The following is a 10,036-nucleotide window of genomic DNA, read 5'->3' on the forward strand; positions in this document are numbered from 1 at the left end:
AAATATTTTGTTGTTAGATGGTTTAAATATTTAAACCTCTGGTACATTTGGTAATTCTATAAAAGCAGAACCCAACTGCCGTAACATTGCCAACCACAATGCCGTAATTTGGATTCGAACCAAGGTTGCTGCGGCCACAACGCAGAGTACTAACCACTATACGATCACGGCGAGCTACATGGGGTCAATGCCATACACTAACATGGAGAATTTATAATTTGGAACACTCAGGGCTGCTCCTGTGATAGGCTGGATGTATTCATTCCTTCCTCATTCCTCATACAGAGGCTGCGTCTCCTCAGTGGTTGATAGGCTGAAACCGTTTCCTGGCCGCCTGCTTGTGAACTGCCAGGAGTCAAAGATAACACATTACACTTGCGGGCCTGTGATGGGACACCAATGCAGAGAAACCCACTTGGCACAGACCTTCGATTCTGTCTATTAGACCTGCATCTTCCCTGCACCTTTCAAGCCATTTGTATGTGAAGCAAGAAAGAGTTAAGGAGTGATCCATCTACACTTTTATAGGGAGGATGCCGCCGTGAGCTCCTCCCAGCTAATCACACGAACAGCAGTAAAGTAATATAAATACACAGTTGAGGGCGGGCTGCAAGGTCATGTTTTTGAGTAATTATTGAAACTGACCTCAGTGGCTCATTAGCAGAGCTGCGGCTAATGACTGGTTCCAAATCATGATGAAGCAAGCACCATGGCTCGTAGGGGACCCACAACACGCTTTTCTTAGCTCACTGAATTAAAGTATAAACTTCCGCCGTGTGTGAGTGGTAAAGGGTTGTTAATATGGTTCCTTTTCCAATTCAAGTCTGACAACAAGAGGCAGAAACCACGTGGCTTCGAAAGCTCTGGATTTTAGCCACCAACCACAGAGAAAGAGAGAACTGGCAGTATGAGAGTTGGAGAAAACAGGAGCGGGAGCAAGGAGCTCAAATGAGATTAATGGCGCGTAAATAGAGAGCGTAAAGGAACAGTTACACAGCTAAGAAAAGGGAAAGAAAGACTAAGGAAAAAAACACAGAAAGAGCCTGTAGATGAAATTCTCTTCCTGGGACAGCAGATTAAGAGAAATTACATAGGGAGAGGTTAAGCATGTAACACGGGGGAGAATAAAAAAGAAAATGCAGTTTTATGAAGTGTGTTTGCCAAATCCAGCCAGCACTTTTGTTCTATTTCTCTCTTTGCATCTTTTATTGGTAAAGTAAGTTTCAAGTGCATGCCCAGGTATGATTGAGAGAGCAATGGTATAATAATTTGAAGCGTTTACACCAGTGCTAAAGTAGGAAGAGAGATGTAGCAAAGACATGATAGAGGTAGCGATAATAAATATGTGGAGAGGCAATAGTGACACAAAAATAAGCCACCTATTTATAAAACTGAAATTGAAGAAATACTAAAGGTTAACTTCTGAAATTGTAGCCGATAATAACAAGATTCTCGTTGTTGGCAGGATTCGAACCTGCGCGGGGAGACCCCAATGGATTTCAAGTCCATCGCCTTAACCACTCGGCCACAACAACTTACTGTAAGCTGCATGCAAATATTTTGTTTGAAAGTATTCAAGTTGTCCCACATCAGAGTACTGATATTCTGCAATGCGCTTTTTAAAAACAATGTTTTTTTCATCATGCACGTTCTGTCCTAAAAACAAAAATTGCATGAGTATATCTCTGGATCTGTAAAAGGATACGCTTGCATGCAAACTCTCATGTGGCACTCAATTTTTTGGACCCTGTTGCACTCTGTTTTTGCGCTGCTTTTAGTCTACGACCCATATTACAGAAGTCTACCATCTCTGAGTATTTGTGACTCCTTTGTAAGTACCTTATCTTTAATCCTTGAAGAGCTCTATAATAAATGGGTCCGTCAAAGATTGCTTGAATGGAAGATAAAAGAAGGCCCACTTGTCTCACCAAATGCTGTAGAGAAACCTGATGTTTTACTCACGTAATCCTCAGTTAATTTTTGTTAGACATGGCATCCTTAAGGTGGCCTACCAGCGACCTTTTTGCTTTTCACCTCACGTTTTGCTCTATCTTTATGTTGGCCTTAGGACTCTAATCACTTTATCACTACTGTGAGAAAGTGGCTCTGTATATACTGTTCCCAAAAAGGTACAGTGTGCACAGAGTCCTCAGTGCCCAGAGGTTTGACAGAGGCTAAAGTTTGATATAACCTTACTCTCTAAAGTGGTAGCTTGCTCGAGCAGTAAGGCAGTATCCGAGGACAGTGTAAAGCATTTGTTGTACACACTCAGTCAGCAAATGGTCTCACACACTCAAGAACTGAACTCTAGGCCAATGGTTTGTATAAAAAATATATCGTTGTTTTATTTTAGAACCAACAATAGGTATCAAAATATACTTTCTCAGAATAAGATGCTTTAGTTAAAAACTTTGCAATAGGCAATTGACTTTTGCAGGTAATAGTTACAGTTTATTGCAATAGGAAACACAATTTCAAATACAATAATACATTGAGCTCAATGGGAATTTTAAGTTATATGCAATTAATTACTTTCAGGATTACTTTTCTAAATCCAGGACTGGATCCTAGATTCAGTCCTGGGACAGTTCTTGGAAACAAGTGAGTAAATTCGTTTTAGTAACTGTTGTGATTTTCAAGCAATATTTTGCTATTTTAAAAGTTGACACTTAGAAATTTTTTCTGATCAAATTACCAATGTTATCCTATGGAAGTAAATTCACTTAGCAGGTAGGTGGGGTTATGGTTACTTTTTCTATGTCAGTGTTGGATCCTAGATCCAGCACTACTGTACCACCTGTAAGCAGTTGAGAAACTGCGTTTAAGTTATACAAGCGATTTTTAAGGAATATTTATAAGTTTGCAAAATCGACACTTAGAAGAAATTTTACAGAAAAACAGTCAATGGTTTCCTATGGAAGAAAATTCAAGTTACGGGTAAAGTACATTCTCGTTACTTTGGTAATTCAGTGCTGGGCTCCTAGGCTCAGTACTGGGACATCTATCTAAAACAGGTAAGCAATTACGTTTTCACAATTGGTACGATTTTTAAAGAATATTTGTAAGTTTCAAAAATCGACACTTAGAAACTTTGTCAGCAAAAAGCAAGCAATGATATCCTATGGAAGAAAATTCGAGTTACTGGTAAGTACGGTTAAAATTACTTTTCAGGGTCAGTACTGAGCTACAAGATGCAGCACTGAGGTCTCTCCTGATAACAGGTGAGTAAATCAGAATTCGTTGTTCGGCTGATTTTAGATGAATATTTTAAAGTTCCAAAACTCCACACTTAGAAGAAATTCCAAGTGGAACCAGTCAATGTTAGCCTATGGAAGAGAAGTGAGTTATCGGCTTTTAGGTAAGTACTCGACTGGCAGAGTTATGGTTCTGGGCATAGACTCAAGGGTCTCCCAGGGGAGTCCCAGTCTACTTGCCAAGCCCTAAACTCCCCTTTTATTACATATAATTTACCCCTAAGGTAGGCCCTAGGTAGTCCTAGGTGCATGATGCTATGCAAGTAAAAGATAAGATATGTACTTTGGTGGTTTGCATGTCCTGTAAGTACCAAACAGTCTATTTCATTTTTCACTACTGTGAGGTCTACCTCTCTCATAGGTTAGCATTGGGTATTCCCCTATACTTTTTATTTGGTAATTCCATATCGGAGAGGAGTAGCTTTATTTATTTATTGAAAATCCTACTTACTGGTGAGGTTGGATTTAACTTTACTATTTTAGAAATGCCACTTTTAGAGAGTGAACATTTCTCTGCACTTACTGCTCTATTTACCTGAAACCAGGCCCCAATACACATCTGGATTGCGCTGGGTGACAGCAACATTTGTGCCTTCCCTGTAGAGAGCCACAACACAGGTTACTCAACTGCACCTGGGGGGTGAGCTCCGCTCCCCCTCCACCCACAATAGGTTCAAGAACGATAATTTATGTAAGTAAATACATTATAGCTACAGCTTATAATCATGTTAAATTAAATATTTTGTTGTTAGATGGTTTAAATATTTAAACCTCTGGTACATTTGGTAATTCTGTAAAAGCAGAACCCAACTGCCGTAACATTGCCAACCACAATGCCGTAATTTGGATTCGAACCAAGGTTGCTGCGGCCACAACGCAGAGTACTAACCACTATACGATCACGGCGAGCTACATGGGGTCAATGCCATACACTAACATGGAGAATTTATAATTTGGAACACTCAGGGCTGCTCCTGTGATAGGCTGGATGTATTCATTCCTTCCTCATTCCTCATACAGAGGCTGCGTCTCCTCAGTGGTTGATAGGCTGAAACCGTTTCCTGGCCGCCTGCTTGTGAAATGCCAGGAGTCAAAGATAACACATTACACTTGCGGGCCTGTGATGGGACACCAATGCAGAGAAACCCACTTGGCACAGACCTTCGATTCTGTCTATTAGACCTGCATCTTCCCTGCACGTTTCAAGCCATTTGTATGTGAAGCAAGAAAGAGTTAAGGAGTGATCCATCTACACTTTTATAGGGAGGATGCCGCCGTGAGCTCCTCCCAGCTAATCACACGAACAGCAGTAAAGTAATATAAATACACAGTTGAGGGCGGGCTGCAAGGTCATGTTTTTGAGTAATTATTGAAACTGACCTCAGTGGCTCATTAGCAGAGCTGCGGCTAATGACTGGTTCCAAATCATGATGAAGCAAGCACCATGGCTCGTAGGGGACCCACAACACGCTTTTCTTAGCTCACTGAATTAAAGTATAAACTTCCGCCGTGTGTGAGTGGTAAAGGCTTGTTAATATGGTTCCTTTTCCAATTCAAGTCTGACAACAAGAGGCAGAAACCACGTGGCTTCGAAAGCTCTGGATTTTAGCCACCAACCACAGAGAAAGAGAGAACTGGCAGTATGAGAGTTGGAGAAAACAGGAGCGGGAGCAAGGAGCTCAAATGAGATTAATGGCGCGTAAATAGAGAGCGTAAAGGAACAGTTACACAGCTAAGAAAAGGGAAAGAAAGACTAAGGAAAAAAACACAGAAAGAGCCTGTAGATGAAATTCTCTTCCTGGGACAGCAGATTAAGAGAAATTACATAGGGAGAGGTTAAGCATGTAACACGGGGGAGAATAAAAAAGAAAATGCAGTTTTATGAAGTGTGTTTGCCAAATCCAGCCAGCACTTTTGTTCTATTTCTCTCTTTGCATCTTTTATTGGTAAAGTAAGTTTCAAGTGCATGCCCAGGTATGATTGAGAGAGCAATGGTATAATAATTTGAAGCGTTTACACCAGTGCTAAAGTAGGAAGAGAGATGTAGCAAAGACATGATAGAGGTAGCGATAATAAATATGTGGAGAGGCAATAGTGACACAAAAATAAGCCACCTATTTATAAAACTGAAATTGAAGAAATACTAAAGGTTAACTTCTGAAATTGTAGCCGATAATAACAAGATTCTCGTTGTTGGCAGGATTCGAACCTGCGCGGGGAGACCCCAATGGATTTCAAGTCCATCGCCTTAACCACTCGGCCACAACAACTTACTGTAAGCTGCATGCAAATATTTTGTTTGAAAGTATTCAAGTTGTCCCACATCAGAGTACTGATATTCTGCAATGCGCTTTTTAAAAACAATGTTTTTTTCATCATGCACGTTCTGTCCTAAAAACAAAAATTGCATGAGTATATCTCTGGATCTGTAAAAGGATACGCTTGCATGCAAACTCTCATGTGGCACTCAATTTTTTGGACCCTGTTGCACTCTGTTTTTGCGCTGCTTTTAGTCTACGACCCATATTACAGAAGTCTACCATCTCTGAGTATTTGTGACTCCTTTGTAAGTACCTTATCTTTAATCCTTGAAGAGCTCTATAATAAATGGGTCCGTCAAAGATTGCTTGAATGGAAGATAAAAGAAGGCCCACTTGTCTCACCAAATGCCGTAGAGAAACCTGATGTTTTACTCACGTAATCCTCAGTTAATTTTTGTTAGACATGGCATCCTTAAGGTGGCCTACCAGCGACCTTTTTGCTTTTCACCTCACGTTTTGCTCTATCTTTATGTTGGCCTTAGGACTCTAATCACTTTATCACTACTGTGAGAAAGTGGCTCTGTATATACTGTTCCCAAAAAGGTACAGTGTGCACAGAGTCCTCAGTGCCCAGAGGTTTGACAGAGGCTAAAGTTTGATATAACCTTACTCTCTAAAGTGGTAGCTTGCTCGAGCAGTAAGGCAGTATCCGAGGACAGTGTAAAGCATTTGTTGTACACACTCAGTCAGCAAATGGTCTCACACACTCAAGAACTGAACTCTAGGCCAATGGTTTGTATAAAAAATATATCGTTGTTTTATTTTAGAACCAACAATAGGTATCAAAATATACTTTCTCAGAATAAGATGCTTTAGTTAAAAACTTTGCAATAGGCAATTGACTTTTGCAGGTAATAGTTACAGTTTATTGCAATAGGAAACACAATTTCAAATACAATAATACATTGAGCTCAATGGGAATTTTAAGTTATATGCAATTAATTACTTTCAGGATTACTTTTCTAAATCCAGGACTGGATCCTAGATTCAGTCCTGGGACAGTTCTTGGAAACAAGTGAGTAAATTCGTTTTAGTAACTGTTGTGATTTTCAAGCAATATTTTGCTATTTTAAAAGTTGACACTTAGAAATTTTTTCTGATCAAATTACCAATGTTATCCTATGGAAGGAAATTCACTTAGCAGGTAGGTGGGGTTATGGTTACTTTTTCTATGTCAGTGTTGGATCCTAGATCCAGCACTACTGTACCACCTGTAAGCAGTTGAGAAACTGCGTTTAAGTTATACAAGCGATTTTTAAGGAATATTTATAAGTTTGCAAAATCGACACTTAGAAGAAATTTTACAGAAAAACAGTCAATGGTTTCCTATGGAAGAAAATTCAAGTTACGGGTAAAGTACATTCTCGTTACTTTGGTAATTCAGTGCTGGGCTCCTAGGCTCAGTACTGGGACATCTATCTAAAACAGGTAAGCAATTACGTTTTCACAATTGGTACGATTTTTAAAGAATATTTGGAAGTTTCAAAAATCGACACTTAGAAACTTTGTCAGCAAAAAGCAAGCAATGATATCCTATGGAAGAAAATTCGAGTTACTGGTAAGTACGGTTAAAATTACTTTTCAGGGTCAGTACTGAGCTACAAGATGCAGCACTGAGGTCTCTCCTGATAACAGGTGAGTAAATCAGAATTCGTTGTTCGGCTGATTTTAGATGAATATTTTAAAGTTCCAAAACTCCACACTTAGAAGAAATTCCAAGTGGAACCAGTCAATGTTAGCCTATGGAAGAGAAGTGAGTTATCGGCTTTTAGGTAAGTACTCGACTGGCAGAGTTATGGTTCTGGGCATAGACTCAAGGGTCTCCCAGGGGAGTCCCAGTCTACTTGCCAAGCCCTAAACTCCCCTTTTATTACATATAATTTACCCCTAAGATAGGCCCTAGGTAGTCCTAGGTGCATGATGCTATGCAAGTAAAAGATAAGATATGTATTTTGGTGGTTTGCATGTCCTGTAAGTACCAAACAGTCTATTTCATTTTTCACTACTGTGAGGTCTACCTCTCTCATAGGTTAGCATTGGGTATTCCCCTATACTTTTTATTTGGTAATTCCATATCGGAGAGGAGTAGCTTTATTTATTTATTGAAAATCCTACTTACTGGTGAGGTTGGATTTAACTTTACTATTTTAGAAATGCCACTTTTAGAGAGTGAACATTTCTCTGCACTTACTGCTCTATTTACCTGAAACCAGGCCCCAATACACATCTGGATTGCGCTGGGTGACAGCAACATTTGTGCCTTCCCTGTAGAGAGCCACAACACAGGTTACTCAACTGCACCTGGGGGGTGAGCTCCGCTCCCCCTCCACCCACAATAGGTTCAAGAACGATAATTTATGTAAGTAAATACATTATAGCTACAGCTTATAATCATGTTAAATTAAATATTTTGTTGTTAGATGGTTTAAATATTTAAACCTCTGGTACATTTGGTAATTCTGTAAAAGCAGAACCCAACTGCCGTAACATTGCCAACCACAATTCCGTAATTTGGATTCGAACCAAGGTTGCTGCGGCCACAACGCAGAGTACTAACTACTATACGATCACGGCGAGCTACATGGGGTCAATGCCATACACTAACATGGAGAATTTATAATTTGGAACACTCAGGGCTGCTCCTGTGATAGGCTGGATGTATTCATTCCTTCCTCATTCCTCATACAGAGGCTGCGTCTCCTCAGTGGTTGATAGGCTGAAACCGTTTCCTGGCCGCCTGCTTGTGAACTGCCAGGAGTCAAAGATAACACATTACACTTGCGGGCCTGTGATGGGACACCAATGCAGAGAAACCCACTTGGCACAGACCTTCGATTCTGTCTATTAGACCTACATCTTCCCTGCACCTTTCAAGCCATTTGTATGTGAAGCAAGAAAGAGTTAAGGAGTGATCCATCTACACTTTTATAGGGAGGATGCCGCCGTGAGCTCCTCCCAGCTAATCACACGAACAGCAGTAAAGTAATATAAATACACAGTTGAGGGCGGGCTGCAAGGTCATGTTTTTGAGTAATTATTGAAACTGACCTCAGTGGCTCATTAGCAGAGCTGCGGCTAATGACTGGTTCCAAATCATGATGAAGCAAGCACCATGGCTCGTAGGGGACCCACAACACGCTTTTCTTAGCTCACTGAATTAAAGTATAAACTTCCGCCGTGTGTGAGTGGTAAAGGCTTGTTAATATGGTTCCTTTTCCAATTCAAGTCTGACAACAAGAGGCAGAAACCACGTGGCTTCGAAAGCTCTGGATTTTAGCCACCAACCACAGAGAAAGAGAGAACTGGCAGTATGAGAGTTGGAGAAAACAGGAGCGGGAGCAAGGAGCTCAAATGAGATTAATGGCGCGTAAATAGAGAGCGTAAAGGAACAGTTACACAGCTAAGAAAAGGGAAAGAAAGACTAAGGAAAAAAACACAGAAAGAGCCTGTAGATGAAATTCTCTTCCTGGGACAGCAGATTAAGAGAAATTACATAGGGAGAGGTTAAGCATGTAACACGGGGGAGAATAAAAAAGAAAATGCAGTTTTATGAAGTGTGTTTGCCAAATCCAGCCAGCACTTTTGTTCTATTTCTCTCTTTGCATCTTTTATTGGTAAAGTAAGTTTCAAGTGCATGCCCAGGTATGATTGAGAGAGCAATGGTATAATAATTTGAAGCGTTTACACCAGTGCTAAAGTAGGAAGAGAGATGTAGCAAAGACATGATAGAGGTAGCGATAATAAATATGTGGAGAGGCAATAGTGACACAAAAATAAGCCACCTATTTATAAAACTGAAATTGAAGAAATACTAAAGGTTAACTTCTGAAATTGTAGCCGATAATAACAAGATTCTCGTTGTTGGCAGGATTCGAACCTGCGCGGGGAGACCCCAATGGATTTCAAGTCCATCGCCTTAACCACTCGGCCACAACAACTTACTGTAAGCTACATGCAAATATTTTGTTTGAAAGTATTCAAGTTGTCCCACATCAGAGTACTGATATTCTGCAATGCGCTTTTTAAAAACAATGTTTTTTTCATCATGCACGTTCTGTCCTAAAAACAAAAATTGCATGAGTATATCTCTGGATCTGTAAAAGGATACGCTTGCATGCAAACTCTCATGTGGCACTCAATTTTTTGGACCCTGTTGCACTCTGTTTTTGCGCTGCTTTTAGTCTACGACCCATATTACAGAAGTCTACCATCTCTGAGTATTTGTGACTCCTTTGTAAGTACCTTATCTTTAATCCTTGAAGAGCTCTATAATAAATGGGTCCGTCAAAGATTGCTTGAATGGAAGATAAAAGAAGGCCCACTTGTCTCACCAAATGCCGTAGAGAAACCTGATGTTTTACTCACGTAATCCTCAGTTAATTTTTGTTAGACATGGCATCCTTAAGGTGGCCTACCAGCGACCTTTTTGCTTTTCACCTCACGTTTTGCTCTATCTTTATG

The 10,036-nt window shown here is 40.2% G+C and overlaps 3 non-coding genes across 3 annotated transcripts; all 3 read right to left on the bottom strand.

The window, feature by feature from the left end:
* Positions 1 to 1,453: 1,453 nt before the first annotated feature.
* Positions 1,454 to 1,535, bottom strand: TRNAS-UGA (transfer RNA serine (anticodon UGA)). Its single transcript has one exon. It is a non-coding gene; the product is annotated as a tRNA-Ser (tRNA).
* A 3,907-nt stretch (positions 1,536 to 5,442) lies between these two features.
* Positions 5,443 to 5,524, bottom strand: TRNAS-UGA (transfer RNA serine (anticodon UGA)). The gene has a single exon. It is a non-coding gene; the product is annotated as a tRNA-Ser (tRNA).
* Positions 5,525 to 9,431: 3,907 nt separating this feature from the next.
* On the bottom strand, positions 9,432 to 9,513 carry TRNAS-UGA (transfer RNA serine (anticodon UGA)). Its single transcript has one exon. It is a non-coding gene; the product is annotated as a tRNA-Ser (tRNA).
* Between the last annotated feature and the right edge of the window lie 523 nt (positions 9,514 to 10,036).

The sequence above is a fragment of the Triturus cristatus genome, chromosome 12 (assembly GCF_964204655.1).
Source record: "Triturus cristatus chromosome 12, aTriCri1.1, whole genome shotgun sequence".
NCBI lineage: Eukaryota > Metazoa > Chordata > Amphibia > Caudata > Salamandridae > Triturus > Triturus cristatus.